Source organism: Melospiza georgiana, chromosome 2 (genome assembly GCF_028018845.1).
Source record: "Melospiza georgiana isolate bMelGeo1 chromosome 2, bMelGeo1.pri, whole genome shotgun sequence".
Lineage (NCBI taxonomy): Eukaryota > Metazoa > Chordata > Aves > Passeriformes > Passerellidae > Melospiza > Melospiza georgiana.
Genome location: NC_080431.1, coordinates 107986067 through 108011180, shown reverse-complemented (window position 1 = coordinate 108011180; position 25114 = coordinate 107986067).

The following is a 25114-nucleotide window of genomic DNA, read 5'->3' as shown; positions in this document are numbered from 1 at the left end:
ATCTCTTCCTTCCTTCCTTCCTTCCTTCCTTCCTTCCTTCCTTCCTTCCTTCCTTCCTTCCTTCCTTCCTTCCTTCCTTCCTTCCTTCCTTCCTTCCTTCCTTCCTTCCTTCCTTCCTTCCTTCCTTCCTTCCTTCCTTCCTTCCTTCCTTCCTTCCTTCCTTCCTTCCTTCCTTCCTTCCTTCCTTCCTTCCTTCCTTCCTTCCTTCCTTCCTTCCTTCCTTCCTTCCTTCCTTCCTTCCTTCCTTCCTTCCTTCCTTCCTTCCTTCCTTCCTTCCTTCCTTCCTTCCTTCCTTCCTTCCTTCCTTCCTTCCTTCCTTCCTTCCTTCCTTCCTTCCTTCCTTCCTTCCTTCCTTCCTTCCTTCCTTCCTTCCTTCCTTCCTTCCTTCCCTCCCTCCCTCCCTCCCCTCCCTTCCCCTTCTTTTTCTTTCCCACACTTTCTCTCTAGTTCTGGTCTCTCAGTTCTATTCAGTTTCTGTTACAAGTCTTACTGTAGAAAACCATTGCATAAATGCTTAGAATTCGTGGTTGACAGGAGTATATTATAAAGGATTTATATAGTATAATTCCACACATGAAATCATATCCAGACTTGCATAAGATGCAGTCTTGGAAATAACACCTATGTTTAAATTTCTGGAAAATTTATGCTTGCCATAAACTCACCAAAATTTAATGACATTAACCTGAAATGTTCTGTATTCAGTTATTTGAAATTTATCCATCAAAACCTGGGCATTTTCCTGAGAAAAACCTTGAAAGATTGCTACATTTTTAAAAAATTATTGCTACTTACCTGAGAATTCTACCTTTCCTTGTGGCAATGTCTCTGAGTTTCACTGGATGTCTGGAAGCAGTCTGAGCCTGAAGGAAGGGCTGCCAGGCTACAAGTGAGTCTTGAGGCATGGGACTACTCACAGTATGTATTTGTACTAATGCTAATTTGGGAACACCTTCCATCATCCAGCAGATTATGTCTTTTGCTGTCCTCGTTTTTTTTTCCCGATTTTCTCACTTCCTAAAATTGCCTTATGCATGTTTAAAAAAACTGGAGAGGTCTGTTAAAATTTGCCAATGAAATTCGCTGAAAATGGGATCTGTTTCACATCGCGGAATTCGGCCAAGACTTTGCTTTCCAAATATGAATCTGGCTTTCAAGATGCCATGAAGGGAGACAACATTCACAAAGACAACCAGGAGAGCTCCTGTGCTGGCAGTGAGGAGTGTGTCTGTGGAATGGAGAAGAGCTGCGTGGCCTGGAGGGGAGGAAGAAAACAAGCTGATGCTCAGAGAGTAAGGAGCAGAGAAGAAGTAACATAAGAGTGTCCTGTGGTGAGGAGGGAGATAAGAAAACTGGAGCAGAAGTGAGTAAGTATGGGGGAGAATCAGAGCAAAAAAGCTGGGATGACTGGGCAGGACAAAAAGGTAAAATTAGATGAATGCACCCTGAAAAATTTGTAAAAATATTGTTGTGAAGACAAATGGATTAATGCTTTATGAGTACCAGCTGTTCTGGTAATGAAATCCATTAAAAATCAAGATGCCAATAATCATGTTTCAGTGCAGAGTTAAGATAACGTGTGGTAAATAAACTCCAGAGCCACATATTGAGTGATAAGAGAAAAGAGAAATATTGAAAAATTGTCTAAGGTATAAGCATGTGCCCTGAGTGAGGCAGGTGTCTTGTGGAAGAACTAAAGATTGTATCAAAAAAATTAAAGATTATATCCTCGTGTATGCTCACAAAGGCTAGCAAAAAAAATTTGCATGGGCAATCTTAATTTTGACATTTTCTAAATCTGAGTGTTTGATTTTGCAACCTTAATGTTCTCACAGGCATTAAAATTAGAAAACAGTTAAGCTGGGTTAAACATAGAATCAATGAAATCTTAGCTGCAAGTGCTTCTGCTTCCCAGATGGTTTAAAGCTATTGGTATACCTAGCTCAAACAAACAAATAAAAAAAGATATTGCTTTATTCCTTAGATGTAAAACACTGATGCTTTAAAAATAAGCACAGCATGAGAAGTTCTACAGAAGATCTAATTAGTCTCTGAAGTTTTAAATCTGTCTTACAGTGCCTCATATTTCTGTGCAGAAATTCAAGAAATAATAGCATTCCACTCAGTTTGCTTCACTGCCTTCAGAAATCTTTATTTCATGCTGCAGATTTAAACTGTCATTAATTTGATTCACATCATGTAACTACACTTCAGGAAGAATAACACAAACTTGATCTGACATTCTTATTTTCTTTTCCAGCAACTTCCTTTTTTCCTTAGCTTTTATAGTCCTCTGGGCTCCTGTTCTACAGGATATTCTGATTATATCAGTTCTTTGACTCTTTCAGCTTTCAACATGACTTCCTTAAGACACTTAAATAGCAGGTCTATAGGGGAAATTAGCTAACTTTCCCTGTCTTTCTTAGGTTCTGATTTTACTCTCTGTTTCCATTCTTTCTTGAAGAAAACAACCCCTTAAGAACAGCAATGAAAAATGGAGTTTCAGAGACGATTTATAATGACCTCCCTATGTAATTTAATGTTGTAACTAAATAGAGAACAGATTTTTTTACAGCTACAGCACAAAAGTAAAAAAAGAAAGAGAAAATGTTCTTTGAATAATGTGATTTTGATGCCTTGAAATGTTTAACCAAGGAAAGCAACTAGTGGATTTGGAGATGAAGAACTTTTAAAAGTTTTTCTTGAATCTCAAAAAATTCCCCAGCTAATATCTAAAAGAGTCCTTAAAGCAACTTGTAAACAACATATTTCTGAAACATATTTTCTTGTCTAACTTTTATAGTAGAACATTTTTTCACTGTGCATAAGGTGCATTATTTAATGTAGTATGAGTATTTCACCATATTTTACTACACAACACTAAAAAATTACTATCTCTCAATAAGTAACAGAACTCTTTATAATTTCAATTCTTACATTCCAAAATGCCTTTTTATCTTAGTTAAGTGAATTATGTATTTGAAAATACAATTCTTCAGTCCAACTGTTCATTTGTATCACCTCCAAGAAATCTCCTTCTCTAACTCCACCAGTCTACTTGGGTATAATTCTCAGTGCACAAAAAGAGACGTGACTGAGAGAGATAGAAAATTTATATTACAAGAAATCTTTCTCATAATGAACTAGTTATTAAATTTCCATGGCCTATGAAACATTTTGAGCCAAATGTTTGCAAGGAAATCCCCTTAGGCTTTGGAAAGAGAAAAAGTGGTATAGTGTGTGGCAAATTATATTATTTTTATGGATAAACTGTTATGCAACATTCAAATAAACAAAGATTTAAATGAAGAGGCTTTCTTAATGCTTTTTAAAATTAAAATGCATTAGCAATAATCATAGGAAAATAATACAATAAAACAACCACCAATAAAAAACTTGAAAAAAGAATTAATTCAAGATGGTTACTGAGGTAGAGAAGACATTTTCATTGAAATATTGATGTTTGATATGGCAAATGTCAATTGCAATAATTTCACTTTTATACACCTATGTAGTTTGTTGAATGTCTCATCAATGGAAATTGCTGTGTTAGCACGTGCCAACAGAATGGAATTAAGATGAAAAGGAAAATAAAATTAAAAACAGTATTTGTACAATGAAACTCAAAAAAATAAATGAGATGTAATACACTTTAAATCAGCATCAGGTCAAGTCCGATAGATATGACGTCTTGTAGAAAAGAAGATTTGTGCTGGATGACCAAAGAGGCAGACAAAATTACTGAAAATTAAAACTCACAAGCAGATGCTGGTTTCCTGTTGGCTTTTTTTATGACCAATAAATACATCCTAAAATCCCCCAGGCTATGTTACTTTTTGCCTTAAGAAGAAATGTAATAAAAATAAAGAACAAGTACTACATGTGCGTTGTTACTCTTTTGAACAGGAGGCAATGAAACTTATTATGAACAAAATGAAAATGGCTATATGAGAAAGACAGAAAAGAAGTTTATGAGAAAGATTACCTGACATGGCTTCCTGGTTATCTGTGCTAAAAGTCTTTGGTTTCCAAGAGATCTCTTTCAGTGGGGTGATCTTACACTGTCAAACACAAATTTGGAGGACAGAGTTAGCAAAATTCTTGCAGAAAACAGATTAGAAAATCAATAATGACAGCATTGAGCTGTCCAATTAAAAAAAAAAAAAAAAACCTTTTCTAACATATCCCAGATACAGGTCAAGCTCCTACAGTCAAATAGAATTAGCTTTGTTGCATAAATGGCTGTGGTAGTTTAAATGAAAATGCAGGTATGAGAAAGCAGGAGATAGGCAAAGTAAAGAGTCACAGAAAATGTTGATAAGGATTCACAGATTATTCTGAGTTAGAAGAGACCCACAAGGATCATCAAGTTCAACTCTTAAATAAATGGCTTGTTACAGGAATTGAACTCAGCACCTTGACCTTTATTAGTGCCATATTCTAACCAACTGAGCTAATATCTGGGTGGCACTTAAAGGGAAAAGAAATAAGAAAGAGACGACAAGAAATAATAAAAAATAAAGAAGAAATACAAGAAAATCAAAACAGAGTAAGATTTTGTCTCATATGTAAAATTAGTAAATTTTTGTCGTATATAAGAAGAAGATCTATATATAAAGTGGTACAGCAAAAAACAAAGTGTGTTAGCAAAGCTACTAAATCAGAATTCATGGTGTTTTGTTTGGGATCTTTTGGAAGGAGATCAGTATGATACAATCCAATGTGTAAGAAAGGAAATGTACAGGTTTCACTTATTAATGGTTACTCAATTCAGAATTCAGGAGCATTATTCAGATTGACTTATAAAGGAAGTCAGCTACATCAACTATTGATGGCTATATGCATTAGAAGATATTGAAAGTTTTACATCTTATCTTCTGGATTCTTTAGGTACATTATGTAAGAAGCGTTATTAGTTTAATTGTGGTCCTCTTGAACTGATTTTTCTCTGCAGATTGAATACTGTTGATTGTGTCTGTCCCTTAGGGCTTTCATACTATTATTTGTTCATGTCACTGAACAAGAACAAAACAAGAACAAGAGAAACAAAGACAGGCATCCTTTTTGAGGTCCTATGCTCCCTGGTAGAGCAAAGAATGGTGAAAGGAAATAAACTGCATCTTCAAAGATGTACATGTTACTGAGAAAAAGGTGAGTTGGATTATTCCATTCAAAAGTGTCCAAGAAGATGAGTGCAAAACTATCAGCAAGTGACACCCAAAAGAACATATCATGGTGATAAAAAGGAAGCTATTTGTTGACAGAACTACTATAAAAAGGGTGCCACTGAGTGCTGCCAAGGATATAAAAAAGTGTCAGTGACATTTTAGGTTACCTAAAAGGTAACTAAATTCACAGCTAGTACTTACTGCATTTATAAGAAATACAGAGTTAAATACCTCTGAGAGATGTTTTGAAGGACAAGGGATGGAATTTTATGTTCCATAATGTAACTGGATGCCTTTTAGGCTTAAATTCTCTCTCTGACAGAGGGTCATTGCTCTGTTTCCAAAGCTAGCAGGTTTAGTGAAGCAAAAGCTTTGAGATTTATAAGCTTTAACTTATAAGAGAGATTTGAGTATGGAAATAAAGTTATTCTACAGTTAGAACTGCAGTGTAGCTCTTTAGCAGAGTTATGATTACATTCATACCCAGTGTATCAAGTCATTAGTTCCCTAGGGAGCCCAGAAATATGCCAAAGATTCTGTGCACAGATGTGAAAATGGACTGGCTTGAAACAGCTGATAGATGTGAAACCAGGTCATTGACAGTGCTCCAAGGCACATACAAAATGAAGTATTTGACTGATTATTTCAAGAAGCTCTCCATCTGGGAATTTTGAAGAGTCTAGAGACTATCTCAAGATTTTCCATAGGTGAGTTTTTGGATGCATTTTTAAATGCATTGTTTAGCACCCTGGATAATGAATATGGCAATTCCCTCTGGACACTCTCCTAGTAATTTCCTCCTGTGAAATTGATGAAACTGTATAGAAATAAGACTCAGGTAGTGATCCAATAAAACCTTGTAGATTGTGGCTGGATGACAAGCTACTCTTATGGGTAAGGACAGTGCAAGGTCACTCCCCAGTTAGCACCACAAGAAAAACAAACCTCTCTCAGGAAAATTAAATTAATTTATTACCAATCAGATCAGGGTAGGATAATGAGAAATAAAACCAAATTGAAGAAACACCTTCACTTTTCCCTTCTTCTGAGCTTAGTTTCACTCATGATTTCCCTACTGATTCCTTCACACCAGTACAGAGGGATGAGGAATGGGAGATGTGATCAATTCTTCACATAATTCTGCCCCTGCCCCTTAGGAGAGGACTCCTCAGATTTTCCATGTTCCACTGTAGGGTTCCTCCCACAGGAGACAGTCCTCCACAAGCTTCTCCAGCATGAATCTTTCCTCTGGGCAGCAGCTCCTCATTAACATCTCCAGTGTGGATCCCACCCATGTGGCGCAGCGTTTCAGGAACAGCCTGCTCCAGCATGGGCCTCCTGGGATCACAAGTCCTGCCAGCAAACCCACTCCATTGTGGGCTCCTCTTTCTGTTAATCCACAGAGCACAGCTCTCCCATGGGGCCACAGCCTCTTTTGTGCATCCACCTGCTCTGACACTGGGTTCTCCCCAGGCTGCAGGTGGATACACTCCCCTCCAGCAGGGAATTCCATGGGATGCAGGGAGCCAGCCATCCTCACCATGGTCTGCACCAAGGGCTGCAGAGGAATCTCAGCTCCTGCTCCTGGAGCACCTCCTGCCCCTCCTGCATCACTGGCCTTGGAATCTGCAGGGCTGTTGCTCTCACACTTTCTCACTCATGTCTTTGCTGGCTCCACTGTTGCTGTGCAGAAATGTTTTACCTTTCTTAAACACATCATGTTTGGCTGATTGGTTCAATCCTGGCCAGCACTGGTTCTATCTTGTAGCCAGCTGGCATTGCCTGTGCTGGATATAGGGGAAACTTTCAGCAGCTTCTTACAGAGGCCACCCTTGTAGCCCTGTGTCCTCCCTAGACTTTTCCACACAAACTCATTCCTGAAGAGGCAGTAAAGGCCACATATTTTCCAGATAGTTAAGGAACACTTTAGAAGTATTTTGTATTTAGTTCAGATAATTAGTGGAAATAAATATTGCATGTACTGGAAGACCATGGGCCAACTGGATTATAAGAACTTAGAAGAGCTGCTTGAGGAGTGTCATACAAACCAGATGAATATGCAGCCTCCTATTGTGATCTGGGCACTAATTAACCATCCTGTTAAAGAAAATTTATTTGATCTCAAGATTATTATTATTTTTTTAATTTTAACAACTACTATTTGGGAATGTCTGTCCAATATAAGTGTGAAACAGGACAGTAAAAAATATGGTGCTATCACAGCTTACTCAATTATTCGAATTATGCAAGTCCTTGAAGAGTCATTCTCTTCCCTGTCTTATTGGAGTGTCTTCCAATCACAGGTAATGAGCATTCCCTTGGGGCTTGTTGTTCTAGGGCTTTATTATCCCAGCAGCTTACTTTATCTTGTTTAGAGGGGGGTGGTTAATTCCAAGTGATCAAGAGAATATTTTAAGCACTAAGTTATTTCTCTTCTGAGGTGTGTTGCTCTTCCTTTCATTCTTCAATTTCATGACAGAGTTGATGAAATTGTACTCTCCGTATTTCCTGATTAAGCAACTTATATCTAGCAAAAAGTAATAAGTGCTGGAAACCCTCTCTACTCCATTATAAGTAAATGCCCTAGCCACCAGAGAGTAGAAATCTTCCTTCCTCTCATCCTACCCTTGCCCCAAATACCCATTTTTTTTCTCTTTCTTTGTCTTACTGAGTTATTTACATACGAAAATTAAACAGCTCCCAATGGAGGGTCTGAAGAAAAACACAAAGCAAGCTTTACAACTCAGTGGGACCTGGCTAGTAAAGATAGATATACAAGTTAGAATCTTGTCTATAGGCCTGATAGGAGATTAATGAATCTAGATATTTCCTTCAGTTAGAAAACAAAGTGAAAGGCACAGTTGTCCAATTTCTCTGTCTGAAAAGGCAAAAGGCTGTTGTGTTCAGGTCTCAAAAACTTTGCAAAAAGTTTTCAAAGTTCTTTGAAATCTTCTTTCTAAAAATTATAGCAAAACTCAACAAAATTAAAAATAGTGTTTAGCCAGTTCTTTCATATTACCTAGAGGCTATCATAAAAATACTTTATGACACTGAATGGTAAACATGAAGTGAGAGAAATTAAAGATCACTGAATCACAGAATCAATAGAATGTAAGAGACCTTCAAGATCATCGAGTCCAACTCATGCCTGAACACTTCAACTAAATGATGGCACCAAGTGCCATATCCAATATTTTTTTTTAAACACATCCAGGGATGGTGACTCCACCACCTCCCTGGCCAGACAATTCCAGTACTTTGTTGCTCTTTCTGTAAAACCTTTTCCCTAATATCCAACCTATATTTCCTTTGGTGCAATTTAAGGCTATGTCCTCTCGTTCTGTTAGTTGCTGCCTGGAGAAAGAGACCAACCCCTCCTGAGCACAGCCACCTTTCAGGGAGCTGTAGAGTGATAAGGTCACTCCTGAGTCTCCTTTTCTCCAGGCTAAACACCCCCAGCTCCCTCAGTCATTCCTCACAGGTTTGTGTTCCAAGCCCCTCTCCAGCCTCGTTGCCTCCTCTGGATGTGCTCAAGTGTCCCAACGTCCTTCCCAAACTGAGGGGCCAGAACTGGACACAGCACTCAAAGTGTGACCTCACCAGTGCTGAGTACAGGGGCAGAATGACCTCCCTGCTCCTGCTGGCCACACCATTCCTGATCCAGGCCAGGAGCCATTGGCCTTCTTGGCCACCTGGGCACACTGCTGGCTCATGTTCAGCTGACTGTCAACCAGCACCCCCAGGTCCCTTTCCTCCTGGGCACTGTCCAGCCACACCATCCCCAGCCTGTAACACTGCAGGGGTTATTCTGGCCAAAGTGCAGGACTTGGCACTTGGACTTATTAAACTTCATCTTACTGGATTCTGCCCATACATCCAACCATTCCAGGTCTCTCTGCAGAACCCTCCTACCCACATGGATGGACACACGCTCCCAGTTTAGTGTCATCTGCAAATTTACTAGTGAAAGATTCAAAACCCTCGTCCATGTCTTCAATAAAAATATTGAATGGAGCTGGTCTCAGCACAGAGCCCTGAGGGACACCACTGGTGCCTGGCCCCAGCTGGATGCAGCATTGCTCACCACCACTCTCTGGGCCAGCCATGCAGCCAGTTCTGAGCCCAGCACAGAGTGCTCCTGTCCCAGCCATGGGCTGCAGCTTTTCCAGGAGTGTGCTGTGGGACACAGTGCCAAAGGCCTTACTGAAGTACAGGTACACAACATCCACAGCCCTTCAAGGAAACTGATAAGCAAGCAGATGACTTCTGTCAGCTGGACATCCTAAAAGAGTGAACTTACATCCTTTCCTCTGAAACTCTAGGTTCAAAATGTCACCATTGTTATTTGTCTCCTCTTGTTGAAGCAAAATTGATATCAGGCTCTTCTTTGAAGCCAAGTCACTGAATAGCCCTCCCTTGGCCAGGGGTTCAGGAGATGTAACTGGGCTAATTCAGTGGTGGCTATGTTGCCCATTCACCTACACTGTGGTTTTGTATACACAGAAAAGCTGTGTGCAGAAATTCACATAAATTTTTTTACTAAACTTAAGTCCTCGTGACTTACAATGCCAAGGGCAGAACAGTAATAGATACCAATACTTAAAATGGAATCTTTATCTCCCATTAAAGGAATTCATACAGGGGAAGTAGAGCATGAATGTCAGTACATCAGGGAGACATGGGTAAATTCAAGCAGATATTATTTTAGTCATGACAATCAGGCATATTTAATAAATAAATGGGGTCAGGACACATCAGCAGTGGGAGCAGAGAAAGTGAAGAATGGAGGGGAAAATCAATAAAGAAACATCAAGAACTCTGGGATTTTTTATGACTAATATAATTTTATTTTTGTTCCTGCAGGGTATAATATGAGTTGAGCATAATTGCAGAGAAACCCAGTTCTACTGGGCTATGAAGTGCACTTGGGAGAAAACAGAAGGTCATGGCTCTTAAATGGAAACCTTGCCAGGCCAGCAACATGAATGCTGTAAGCTGTGTCCAGCCTAACCATACTCAGCTAGTAACTGTTTACATTGTTAAATCCACACTTCCATCTGGAAAAAACAACAAAAACATAAACAATAAGGCAAACAAAACCCTCAGATCTGTTCATAACAACACAATTATATAGGCTAGAGTTTTCTTTCAGAAGTAATAAGTGACTCAATTTGCAATGTACCCAGTGTTCAGGTGGTGAATATAGAACAGTTCCACAAAGCTGGCACACTATAATTTTGCTGAAAGAAAATTAGCAAATTTTTCTGTTTTTTCTTCTGTATGAGTTTATTCCCACTGTTCTTGCTTTTCCAGACATCTGTATACTTACATTGCCATGAGAATTTAGGACTGTGTTGTTAAGGTGTTCTGTGAGAGGAAATGAAATGACCACTTCAAGCATTTTCTGGAACATATAAAAAAGCCAGTCTCATCTGACTATTGTGGAATCTTAGAGAATTCAGACACATAATATACTCAAATGAGATCTATTTCATAAACCAGTTCAACCAGACAAACTGATTAAAGCTCAGCCAGCAACTGACTCTCGGGGTCTCTCGCTGGTCAGTGACCCCAAGATAGGTTGGAAAATCTCTTTTCCCAGGCCTGTAGTCGAGGAAGGAGTCAGAGCTCTTAATTTCTTGGTCTCAAGGTTGTTTATTGCTTCTTATCTATAAAATTTTTTTTCCTGTCCATCCAAGGTCCGCTCAGCAAGACAGTCCAGGCACTCTGCCTTCCCCATGGTGGTGTTATGTCTTTATACTAAAAACTACGTGTACAATGTTTACAATTACTTCCCAATTCCTATCACCTGTGTTAGACAGTGAGCTTCTACTGTAAACCAATCTAAAAGTGCCAATATCATAGCAGAAGATGGAGGCCAAGAACAAGAAGGAGAAAGCAGGACATGCTCAGATTCCTCCATATTGCCCCCTGAACCCCCATTCTTAAAAACCTCAAAAATCTATTTTTCAGCCCGTGATAAATTTACTATCATTCCACTTAAACTTTCCTGGCTTGTAATTCTTCATACAATTATGGTTATTATTTTTTCCAAGGGCTAAATCAAAGGCACAGGGGTCTTGGGCTCTGTGCCAAGGTCTTTGAGCCCCCTGGGCGGGGGCTTGAACCCTCCAGGGCAGCCAGAGGAATTTCCTGGGTTCACACAACTGTCTGTGAATTCGTGATGTCAAATGGAACTGATACTGCCCAACTGACTTAACAAATCCCAGGGTTTCAGAAAGTGTAACCCAGAATGCACAACCACCCACCCAGTCAGGTGAGGGCTCTCCAGGAGGTGCCTTAGGGCAGCATCCCAGCCCGTGGGAAGAGACCCTTGCTCCAGACCCACTGCTCTGAGGAGGCAGACCCAGGTGCCCCCCTGCTCCAGCAGGGTCCCAGCAGTACCACATATGGTCATTGCTCGCACAGGGCCGTGTCTCTGTCACAGTGTCACTGCCTGGGCCCGGGTCTCGTGCCCCAGAGCAGACACCCTGTAAATGTGATGGACACTGGCCTGCCCCAGGTGGGTCACAGGTCTCTCTCTGCAGTGTTTGGCACGCTGACACCGTTACACTGCTTCTGATTGCCGACCTGCCATGACTAAGCAAGGTCTCAAGGTGCTGTGATTCATGCTTTGTGTTCTGAAATGCACAGGGCAAATGGAGACACTTTGCTCCAAAACACGCTTGTGCTGCAACACCAGCTCTTATGCAAGTCCTTCAGAGCAAAAATACAGTGATCTTTGTATGTAACCTCCAGACCAGGGCTGCATCTACTGAGAAAGGTTTCAACTAAAACTCCTTCATTACATTAGTCTTTCAAATTCACAGTATTTTTTGATGAGACTAATTTTTATTAATATATTAATCACTGGAAAAAAATCCGGTTAACTTCCACTGTGAAAACATTTTTCCATAAGAGCTGAGAATATGTGAACAGTGGAAAACCAGTTTAGCTTCATTGCTAAATAAATAACACATGAGCTATTGCACTATCTGCATTCTTGATTTTTCACTGAAATAATTTAAAAGACACCACTAAAAATTACTATTTTGAGGACACCCCCACAAAATTTCAGATTATGAACATGACTTTTTCCAAGAGCAAAGTGAAAGGTTAGGGTCCAAAATGACTGTGAAAAGTGGCAGCACATTTTATATATGCTGTTGATTTGTTTATTGTGTGAAATGTAGACAACATAATCATGATGGAGTCTGAGAGCTCCTGCAAATGGAATTTTTTAAGTCTAATAAAAAATGGACCACCAGGAGAAAAAGTTATTGAAGAGTCTGTAGAGTTCTGTTCTGGATATATGCCATGAATATGCATATGCTGCTGGCTATTCTCTGTCATTCCTAAGCTCTGATTCATTAAAAAGATATTTTACAGCAACAAACAAGCAGATCTGTGGCTAATGAGCCACATGTGTGAGTAGACACAGGCAGGTGGAACAGCCAAAAACTGGAGGCTGGAACATAAAGAGTAAATTTATTCCATTATTGAGATACCTGAGGGATCCCTGAAGCAACACCTGGGCAGAGGAATAAAACTGTGGCCCTGTTAAACTCTGTCCATGCCAGAGGGTCACTGGCCTGCTGTTCACATGGGCTTGTCAAGAGTTTTTCCCAGCTGCAGTGTCACTCAAGTGACTTTCCAGACTTCCACTTTTTAACCCTTTCTTCCCAATAAAGCAGTTTAAAGAAAAAGTTTAAACTTTTTTTCCCTACTAATTGTTGGGAAAAAAAGATATCTGCATCTTTAAAATATTGGTGGTCCTTGGAGTTTATTTCTTCACATAATACTTGTTTATGCACAGTCTAGATAAAAGCAAAGATAGTATTTCTCTCATCATGGCAGGCACAGAATATTTCTGAGACTTTAAACAAATTATAAAAATATTTTCTCTCTATTTCTCTTCTGAAAAAGTTATTCCATAACTACCAATATATGATAAAACAAAATAAATTCAATTATATATATACATATATATATATAAATTATATGTATATCTGGGAGAAAATAGTTTTTTAAGAATGCAAAGGCAAATAGAAAGCTGCTTTGGAAATGAATATGACAGACACATATTTTGAGCAAAGACAAGTTTTCTTTAGGAGCCTGAACATTTTAAATGAAGTTAATATAATCAAATGATGATTTCAAAATGCTCTGAATACTGTGGTCTTCATTATCAATGTATTTTTTTGGATGCCTTGTTCCACTCGTATGAAAACCTTCCTGTTTCCACTTTTCTCAGTACCCTGACCCAAATCTGGAAAAACACATTCTGAGAAAGCTGAGAGAGGTGGTTTGGTTTGGTTTGGTTTGGTGTGGTGTGGTGTGGTGTGGTGTGGTGTGGTGTGGTGTGGTGTGGTGAGGTGTGGTGTAGTTTAGGGGGTGTATGTGTATGTGTTTGGGGTTTTTTAAACACAACCACTTGAGCACAATCTTGAACTGACAAGGAAAAATGGGGTCTGGTTTCAGCAGCCAGAGGAAGAGGGATTGTTTATCAAAGAAATGGGCACAAAGGAGCCCTATGATCTATCAAGCACATTCCCATCACACCTGGGACCATGCCTCCACCACAGAGCAGGTGAGCCTCATCCTTAGAGATTCGACCATTCCTTCTTCTACACAAATATTTTTAGTTGACTTTGGGTTGAACAAATGCATCCCTGTACTTTGATAAACTGCAGTTGACTTTGTTGACCTGAAATCTCTAAATGTGCATTTTTATAAGAAGCAGATAGCTCCTGTACCATGTGTGGATAAAAATGGTAATTATTGAGTAAAGTCTATAAATTGCATTTATCTTCTTAAGCAGTCTTCTGTGTAGTTCTGCTTTCTCTCAGTGGCTGAGTGGCAAAGACTACTTTTGATCAAATTAATGTCTTCCTAACAAAGGTTATGCCATGATTAAGTAAGGTTTGTAAGTCCCTTTAAAAGATTTGGAAAATATGGAAAAACTTCTAAAGAAATGCATCAAGAGACTGTCCTGGTTATTCTGGATTCATGAAATATCACAGTCAAAGTAATAGTCATTGCTATATAGTCTTTAAATAAATTTCATGGCAGAATGATACCCTGATAACCTTGAGTTTATATATAATTTTGAGTAATTACAGCGTACTGCTTATGGTTTGGGGTTTTTTTCCTATTTCTTTTTCCTCACAGCTCTTCCTTCTTCTCCAGCCTAGATCTTTTAGTGGGTGTGGGTATCTCTGCTCTTATAGAATCTAAGGAATACTATTTATGTCTTCCTAGCACAGAATTCCTTGAATAGTGCTAGCTGGGGTGCAATATGAGTAAATTACAACATCCTTTGAGAGCTTGATGAATTTACTGAAAGATGAAGAATGCATGGGTTTAAAAATATGATTTTTTCCTTCATCCATTAGTAGATTCTGTATGTTTCCACGAGACAGCTGAGATAGACAAAATAATAGAACTTATGAAATTTGTTTATTACAATTCATTTTTCAGCAATCAAATGCTATTTTCATAGTTTCATAAAAATTCAGTCAACAAGCATTCTTTTTTATTCCTATTATGCTCCTGAACATAATGCAGCCTTAGGAAGGTATGCTAATAATGGTAAACTCAATTTTTTTTAAAACTCAAATAGTTGCTGAAAATTTCTTTAAAACACTTATTTTCATGTGATAAAATTATTCTTTTTTCTCAAAAATGGCATAACTACTTTTCCAACACCTGCAAGACAGTTTTCTTTCAAAGAGAGCAGAAACTCAGTGCATTTTAAAAGAAAAGGTAACAGTTGTGTAAGATTAGGAGCCACTGAAAAGCGATTCTTGGAATGAGAACCTGTGTGCAACCTTAACTACAGATGTTGTTACTGACCCTACATAAGAAATCACATAGAATTGATTAATTGAGAAAAAAGCGAACAAACCAACTCTTTCCTTATAAATGAAATCAGATTGAAAAATATGCATTTTTCAATCTGCATTTCAATCTGCATTTTTCTTTAATTTTGTTCATATTTTTCGATAGAAAAGTTGTTGAGGTAGAGAAAGTAACAGCAGTAGCAATTTTTCATTGATCATGATCATACGTAACTTGCAAAACTCTAAATCTCTGAATACATGCACATGGATACTGTGTATAAATGTATAAAAGAAGGGATTTTCCCGACACCTTTTCAATATCAGTAAACAATACTAAATGCTTAGGACAATAACTTTATGTAGGTGTCAATAAGGAAGAACATTATAAGGCTCTCTAATTTCTGCAGTCCTCTCTCTATTCCAAGACTGATGTGATCACTGCTAAAGAGCTGAACTTGGCAGGCACAAGACAAAATAATGCATTAATTTTTTTTTCTAGCAGTGGCAGCTGGATTTTGTGCTGACTTTCTGGCTGATTCTGCTTTCAATTATTATGACAGATACAAACAGTTATTGGCTGCTGAGAGTTTATACCATTTGAAGAACACTTTTCACATCTCAGTCTATACATTTTGCTAAAATGTTCAAATAAGAGATTTGCTGTAGATAATCTCAGTATTCTTTAGATATTCTATAATATCTAAAGAATATTGAGATTCTGTCATAATAATTGAAAGAGCTGGTTTCCATTACCTACTACTGTTTTCTGCAAGAGTATTCATGCTGGTTCCACTCAGTTATTTTTTCTAGTAATATTTATTGTTTCCTCTAAATTTCTTTGGAATTAAAACACCTGGTTACTAATATAATTGTATTTGTATTAATATGTAGGTTGTGGTTTTTGGTTCGTAGTTTGGAATGGGTTCATTTTTTCTGTTTGTGTATAACCATAGTTTCAAAATTATTTTATAATAAATGCAAATTAAAAGTACTTCTAGTTCTAAATGTCCTTTTAAAAATATGTGTTTCTTTCTTTTTGTGAGTCAAAAGAGTTTTAATAGACAACTGGAAAAAAAATTCCAGTAATACATAAAGGATGTGGTTTGCTCCTACATACTTTTGTTAGGTAGTTTCCACGACTAGCAGTACTGTCAGTCAGATCCTACTATTAGTATTATAGAATCATAGAATAGTTTGGGTTGGAAGGGACTTTTAAGGGTCAAATAGTCAAACCCCCTCTGGTAGTGGCTGCACAAACAATAGCAGAGCCATCTGATGCAAAAAACAACAATCAGCAAGGCTTCTCTCTATATTATATTCAGCTTTATTATTTAGCTACTACAAAAATTTATAATTCCAAAATGTCATTATATATGCCTCTGTCCAGGAGCTGAAAATCACAATTTCTGAGTCCAAGGTACACCTAATAGGCTGAGTTAAAATTGATAACTGTAAGCAAAGTTATTAAAGTCAAAAAAGGCTGCTAGGTTATCAATGATTAATTACAGAAGAGACCTAATTCCGAAGGGCTGCATCATTTTAAGGACAAAGGATATCTATAAGGAAACCTTACCATCACTGACACATTGATACAGCATGACAAAAGTTATGACAACTATGGAATTCCTTATCAGGAACTGCCAGAAGCTATCATTTTCCCATCCACTCTTTCATGCCTCTGGAGCTGCCATAGCTCAGGCTTTGCACCATTCTGCCTTCTCCCCCTGGGTTGGCCACAAGTGGCAGCCAAAACCCCACCCAGCCACTCATTCTCTCTGGGTAACCTCAGAAGGTTTGGGGCAGGAAACAGAAAGAGCAGTAAAAAAGGTCCAGGGATCAAGATGAAATATTACATGACATTACAAATTACCTGACTTTTTGAAAATAATGTTTATTGAAAAATCTCAAAACACCCAAACATTAAAAAGTATGGGAGACACTTTTTCTTCCCTTTTCCCATGCTTGACTGAGTTCCAGTCTCTTCGTGCCTCTTGATGTTGTGGCAGGTTACCCTCAGTCCTTTGAGAGAGGCCATGCACAACACAGGACAGGAGAATGTTATGGTCAGAACATAGTGGTTTCTCTCTGTCACTCTTCATTCTTCTGCTCTTTTAACAACTTTCCATGGGTGGCTGTTCCTTCAGGAACATCCATCTGCTCTGTCCTCCACAGGCTGCCCTGGCACGGAGAACCTCCCTCGCCTCCTTCTCTGACACTTGTGTTCCCTCTGCTGCTTTTCACTTGAGGTTTTTTTGTTGTGTTTTTGTTTGTTTGGTTGGTTTGTTTTGTTTTTTGTCTTGGTGTTTGTTTTTTTTTTTTTTTTTTTTTGTTTGGTGGTTGTTGTTGTCTTGGGTTTTTTGTTTTCCTCTCTCCCTGTAGTACTTTTGTCCCTTAAGTACATTTTCACAGTTGGCAGCAGCTTGGCTGATGGACTCGCTCATGTCCAGCGGTGGGTTCATTTTGAAGCCAACTGGAAATATCTGTATCCAGAGAAGAGCAGCCCATGCCTTCTCCCTGCAGAGGCCACCCCTGCAGCCCTCTGTTACCAACAGCCTGACTGATCCACCCAACACAAAATCCTACTCCTTTTTCAATTCAAATGCCCTCAGAAGAAGAAGTAGAATTATCAGTGATACTGAAAGTTCTCCTCTAGTTGAAAGGGTGGAATATATGTGCAGCTTTGAAAAAGAGATCCCTTATTGAATTGTTTAAATCTGATATTCATAATCTATTTTCAAAAACCTTGGGAGTCTGGTAATATTAAAGGCAGCAACTGAACAGAATGCCTCAAATGTAATTGTGTGACTATAGAAGGATTTGTGAACATGCTCTTGGAAAAAATAATACACTAATATTAGATCTGCTTTTGTTTAGCTAATTACTAAAAGTTCTAGATTAATTTTACTTACTTTAAGTAATATAAAGTTCTTTAGTGTTATGAATTTCTATATTTATCTTACATTCCATGAAAATATTATTAGATATACAATATTACTTGAAATGTATGTATATATAGAAATTTTTCTTCCCCTGTAGCTTATGAAATTGTCCCTTCTTTTATTAACTTTAATTTTTGAAAGAAAATATTTTGAAATTAACTATTTATTATAAGGCAATGATCATTCTATAGAATGTGCTGCCTCTACTACCCTTGTACTGCCCTTGTTGCTGCCTGCAAAACAGCCAGCCCTCTGCTAGCTGTGACAGAGCTTACAGGAAATAACTCTGGAAACCTATTTCTCTTGCATTTTTAAATGTTGCACCCATTGTCTCCAAATAGAAGACAATGCATTTCAAAGTATATAACATGAGGTAATGCATTGAATTATACTACTATGCCACCTACAGCCACATGTATGCATTTCTGCCAGAAAAGCTTTTTCCTTAGGTAAAAATAATTACACAAAAAGCAATCTGATCTAAACATGCAGTGTCTTCTGTTTGTGTTCCCTGTTTTCTGTGCAAACAGAGCACTGATGAAAACACACAGAGCTCTCAGTAGTTCATAGAGGAAAAAGTATTGATTGGTGTGATTATCTTTTCAATAAAAAAAGCCTGAAGGAAAAACTAAACCAAAAACTCCCTAAATAAACTCAAGACTGCTTCTATATTGCTTTTATGCAATGAATAAAGTTTTAAGGCTTTAATGTTGTTGTCTTAAAATTGGTTATCTTTGCAGTGCTCATTTACCCGGTGCATGAAACTGATAGAAAAAAATAGAAAACTTCAAAGGCTTATACACTGTGTGCTATGCACACTTCATATGAGTGATGTCTAAATAAATATTTGGAGTAGTTGTTATATCAGATTTTTTTTCACATTTACCATCTTTTCCCTGTTGGATATAACATTAAATGTTACGTAAAGGATTTACTGTAGCAATTTTGTAGCCAATTACTTTTAAGACATTTTCTCCCTATAATTGCCTGAAGAAATGTGCAGCCTAGAATAATATAAACTAAAAGTGGCATGTCTTACAATTTCACAAAGATGGTCAGCCTCTACCTAGCAACGAGACAGCTCTAGCTATCCTAGCATTACTGCCTGTTGTGATTCTCATGAGCTGCTGCTAGCGCTGTAATTTCTCTCCCTCAAATGCCCTGAAAAACACTCTCAAGCTTGAAAGTACAGTTCCTTAAAATATATATTTGTTTCCTTTACAAAAAAAGATGTGTCTCTGAATATGAAATGTTTAAAATGTTGCAAGCAGTGGAATTTACCTATGAACGTTTTTTGGCTTAAATAAGCTTCGTTTGCAGCACTGCAAAGATGCAGCCCTTCACCAAAGTGGGGTTTGATGCTTCTGATTTTAATTTTATTAAAATTTCCAGGATGCATTTTCACAGCATGCTGTAAAAATATAAAATCCATTTTCCTTCTCTCCCTTCCCTCCTCCCTTCCTTCTGCCTTTTTAACTCAATGTAGAGAGCATGAGAGCATCTTTAATACTCTCTGCTTACAATACAGATTTAGAGTTGCTGCGTAAGGAAATCCTGAATCTCCACATCAAAGAGAGAAGGCTGATAGCTTTAATAAAATCTCAGTGTAGCAGGGATGTGCTTAAGAGAAGATCTGCTGCCACATCCATGTTTGAGGTGGCAGAGGCCTGGTAAATGGCTGGGAAGTGTCACTCAAGCTGGGAGCTGCAGCCCGACAGGAGTCAAATGTCAGCACTGTTGGTACCGGGCTGGAGCAGAGCAGCTCAGCATTGCTGAGGCCACTCTGTACCAGGGGTGGAAACAGTCTGGGGAGTTACTGTCACACTACTCACTGCAAATTGTACCTGTTGAATGAAAAGATTCTGGGGACTTCCACAAGCTTAAAGACATTCAGAGAGATTGGCTTGAAGAGAAATAGGAAAGCTTTTGCAGCCAATGCATTTGAAGAGGAGACAATGAGAAGGGAGTAGGGAGAGGAGGAGGTGCTCATGCTCCTATAAGACCCAGTTATTTTTTCAGCCACAGATACTTCAGAGCTCATTGCTGGCTCTGTGTATTTGGGAAGTCATTCAAGGGACATAGAAACACGCAGTCTTCCAAAAGTGAAAAGAACGTGCTGTGGGAATAGAAGACAAAATATTGCAAATGAAAAAAAAAAAAAAAAAACAGATTCACCGGTACATTTCTAAGGAAAAGAAACTGGAACAAAATACAAGTGAAGACAAAAGAAGTGTCAACAGGTGTGATGAAGATGAAACAAATCACAGAATTAAAAAAAGGTTGGAGTTAGAAGGAAACTCTGGAGGTCACCAGGCCCAATCTCCCAGCTAAAGCAAATTCACTTAGAGCAGCTTGCAAAGGATTGCATGTAGGTGGTCTTTGAGTATCTTCAGAAGTGGAGCCCCCACAACCTTTTTGTGCAGCCTGTTCCAGTGCTCTGTCACTTTCAAAGTAAAGATTTTTATCTCATATTCAAATTAGCTTCTGATGTTTCAGTTTGTGTCCATTGCCCCTAGTCCTGTCACTGAAAACCACTGAAAAGAGTCTAATCCTATCCTCTTGATACCCACCTTGTAAATGTTTGTAGGCATAATGCTCTCTAACCACTGAATGTAAATTAAAATAAAATAAAATTGTATAAATGCTTCTCATACAGGAAACGGAATGATTGAGCTTTGAGGGTAGAGGTTAATGGGACTTTGGAGGTGAGGAGCAAGTGGAATACTATAATGATCAGTTCTGGGGCCTGTCTTGTTTCAAATATTTTTCACAAGGACATGGGGGCAATGATTCCCTGTTCAAAAGTTTTGCAGACTACTCCAAACTGAAAGGACATCTGCTGTTAAGGAAGACCGAAACAGCAGTTCCAAAAGGAACTGCAAGCAAGTCACCAAGGACAATGCAGAGACTCCCTGACAGCGCTGCATGTTGGACACTGAGCAGCTGGGAAGCCAAAAAAGGCCCTGGATCACCAGGGATGGGAAGCTGAGTTGACCAACACCAATAAGAGCAGTGTGGCCAGCAGAGCAAACAAAGGGATTGAATCATCCTAGTCAGCACCCCTGAGACCTCATCTGGCTGTTGCATCTGGTTTAGGTCCCCCAGTACATGAACAGCATCATTAAACCAGAGTGAGTTCTGTGGAGACCACAAAGGTTGATGGGACTGGAGCACTTGCAGGCAATGTATAGCTTGCAATAATAATCATGAAATAGAAACATTTTGGCCAGAAATATTACAAGAGCAGGTATTCAGCAGTCATAGTCATTTGTAGGGCTTGGCAAGCAAGTCAGAATCAACAATAAAGCTATTTCCAGCCCTCTAGATACTGAGATAATGAAAAAACTGGGAGAGGAAGACATAGAGATATGCCACCCTCTTTTAGGAACAGAATTTCACAGCTTCATCTTTGAAGTTGAATAAATATTTAACTTTCAAGAGCAATTTCTTGGACACATAATGTGAGATAGCAAACTCATTCAAATAAAATATCTCTTACTTCAAATGGTAACATTTTTGAGATTCAGACTTTATAAAGTGTTCTAATCACTCTATTTCCCTTAGAGGACAGGAAAATCTTCAGTAAAGGATGGAGCATGGAGTGTGTCTGTGGAATGGCCTTATAGAAAGATAAGGTCAGGAACAGGGGGAACAATGGGTAGAAATTTTATTCCAGTAGAATTAGATTATATATAATGGCATTATTTTTTTTCATCATGTTCCCTTCTTTCTTTGACTTAAATCATAGTTTCTGGATGCCTGTGGGTAAATTTGAAAACTTGTAAGCTCTATTTTTTTCCTCTTATGTCAGGAAAAAAATTTCATAGGCTAACTTATCCTATTACACAAACCTGTGTCTGTCTTCAATGTCTTTCATAACTTTCTCTTGGGCAAGGTTCAGAATCAATATTCCACCCTTGCTTTCCTTAGTCTATTAGATGACCTTGAGCCCATGAGATAGTATTTTATTGTTAATTTTGTCTTTCTATTAGGTTCCATATTTTTGTCCTATCCTAAATCTGCTTTCAAGCACATCTTTAAATTCTACTCAAGGTACCCCGAAAACATCTGCAATAGGTCACCAAGATTTTTTTCTGAAATCCTGTATTCCTTTCCATCATCCTTTTCACTTGAAAAATTAATTCAGTTCCTCTCCTTTTCTGGGTCTGACTCACTGTGTGTGAGATTAAATTTGCATGTATGGTCAAACCAAATTCCTAAATTTCATTTGAAGAAAGCTCTTCTCCCTCATTTCACAGATACTGTGAACACCATCAGCATCTTGTCAATCTGAGATTACTGCTGAGATGTTATGTGTTATTTCTTCAGGGACTGCAATTTTCCTACATATCATTAATAATATTTATATTTTCATTGTCATCTCTCTTGCCTTTATTATCTCGCATTTCAATTTACATTCTCTCTGCTCTTGCCTGAGAAAAGTTTAATTGTACCTAGAGCAATATATCCATTGTGAGCAGTCAATCAATGCCCAGCTGTTTTCCTGCCTTTAGGATGTTCAGACAAGTATATTAATGAAATTTTCTTTTAAATACTCAGATAATCACTTCCTTGACTTATATTGTGTTTAAATTCTCTCTCTTGCTGTGATCTCTGTATGGAATATTCCATGATAACAGCCACAGACAGAGAATAATAAGATCCTCCTCTGACAATTCAGTTTCTTATACTTTGCCATATTTTAATTTCTTTGCTGTAGAAAACTCTTGCCCGTGTCTTCATACTGAAATTGCAAGTTAGTCCTTTCCTGAGTTGTTGGCAAATATTTAAACTATGTCTAACACAGTCAACATTTTTGTAGGATAAATAACAAGTAACACTACTATTGCTGTTACCATTAATAACACTATTAGTCTATGGTAAAGATTGACAGAAGTAGAGAAAAATAATTTTCACAGCAACTTATCCCATTGTGGCTTTGTTTTAGAAGAGATTAGTGTGTTCTTTTATTACCCTTTCATAAAGCAGAAAAAAATTACCTAAGTTTATTATAAGCTCCTATCTACAAGCAACAGAAGGTGGTGAAAAATAAAATAGAGTAATTGGGGCCCAAGAAAAGGAAAGAGTTGGGAGAGAAAAGACGAGAGAAGATCAGAGAGAATCTCTTGAAAAGTTCCTAGGTGCAGATGGCATTTGATCCTTACCTATGCCTACATTATTAATTCTGAGCAGACATATTTGCACTCAACAGCAGAAAACCAGAAATGCCATCCTGAGAAATATTTTCCTTATGTTACTTTCATTCTATCAAACATTTTTTTTTTCAACTTATATTCCATTTCTCCAGGTCTTAAGAGAACATAAAATAACAATCATCTTTCAGAATTAATAACACATTATTTTGAAGTAGACTCGCAAATGTCTAATGTCTGAGTGCAGCACAAATTCCAAAGTGTTTTCTAGGCCAATTTAAATATGGATCATCCACAGCAGGCTTAAATATGGATCATCCACAGCAGGCTTTCCAGTGAAAACTACTGGGAAGAATTTTGGTTTTGCTTGGCTTTGGTGAAGATTTTCACTTTCTTATCCATCTCTAATCATTCTGGCATGAATGTCCTATATGAGGATGGTGATTGTCAAAACATTTGCTGATCGAATTAGCCTGAAGTGTGTTTCAGTAAAGGTAAAATCATGACTAATAACATTCTTCATTGTGTTCATTGTAATTTATAGTGTGGATTCTCTTATGTTATTGCTTTTTTTACCTGTGATTTAATAGTTTGATATAGATTAAACCTTTGTTATTTAACTGCTGCATGTAAGGAATGTCAAGGGAATGAATCTGTGAAAGAAGTATTCAGTTACAAAATAACTAAACTAAAATACCCTTTTGTCAGGGGACATATTAGTAAATCAGTATATCTACTGGATGTCCTTCAGGGATAGAACAAGACATTTATGGTCTCCTAGGGATTATATGAATTCACTAAATAGTCTAACACTATGTATTTACATATGAATAAAATGAGGGAACAAAAAATAATTTACAACACAGAAGTCACTTAAACCCCAGCAATTTTATGAGATTTGTCTTAACAGATCATGGTACAAATATATGCCAACAACAAAAAAAAAATCTGTTGCTAATGGGAAAACACCCTTGAAAAGTGAAGTTAAAAATAAGGAGAATATGAGCCCACCCTTTCTGTCTGTTCGCCCTAAGATGCTGATCTGTTTGTTTTGGTCCACAAACAGCAGCTTCCCTGTGTGTTGAAACACACAGCTGAGCCCCAGCGAGGAAGAGAATGGCTCTATTGCTCAGCCTGTCGCTGGCACTTACAGAAGGATGGTGTCAAGCTGGGGAGAAAATTGTACAGCACCTTATTTCCAAAGGAGGCACAGCACCTGCAGCAAGGCAGCCACAGGTGTTCCTGGGTAAAGCAGCAAGGCAAGGACTTCAGCTGGATTGCATGAAAAGCCTCAGGGGAGCGACACTGACTCCAGGGGAGCAGAAGGGCAGGGGCTGCTCTTTGGGAAGTCCTGGTGTATCACTGAGCCTTTTGCTCAAGACCCTCTGAGTGGCAGATGCAGACAGATCAGATTGCCCCTACAATCGGGAATTGCTTGTCTTCCAAAGTTTCAAAGCAGTACAGTGAGAGGATAGTGTCAAGGAGGACCTTACCTCTGGTGCTGAAACACCTCTGGCCAGGTGGCAGAAAGCTTCCTGAGAGCTGTGCATCAGGGCTGATGGCATTTCATGCACACCTGCAGTCCCTTACCCATTTGTGTGGAGATGTCAGGGGTCATGCTGCTCTTAGGGAGCAAATGCAACTCTTATGTAAGAGCATGAAACAACTATTCTAGTGTCTGTTCTTCTTGAATTCAGGGGTTACCTTATTTTCAAAATCAGGATATTTGCTTTTGCTTCCACACAGTTGTGACAGTTACTTGCTTGTATCTTGGAGGAATTTCATTAAAAAAAAAAAAATCAGTTACAGAGCCTTCAACATGTGAACAGGACTTTTTGTGTCACAAAGGAGGTTTATGCTTTCGTGAAAATGGGAAATTAAATCCACTTACCCTTTCCGAAGAGAAGCTGCTATGGGAGACATTTAAAATGGCTAAAATCATCTGGCTTTTTCAGTGACTATCATCAATAAAGACATTAAGACATCATTTGCAAGCTTTATCTTCAATGCAA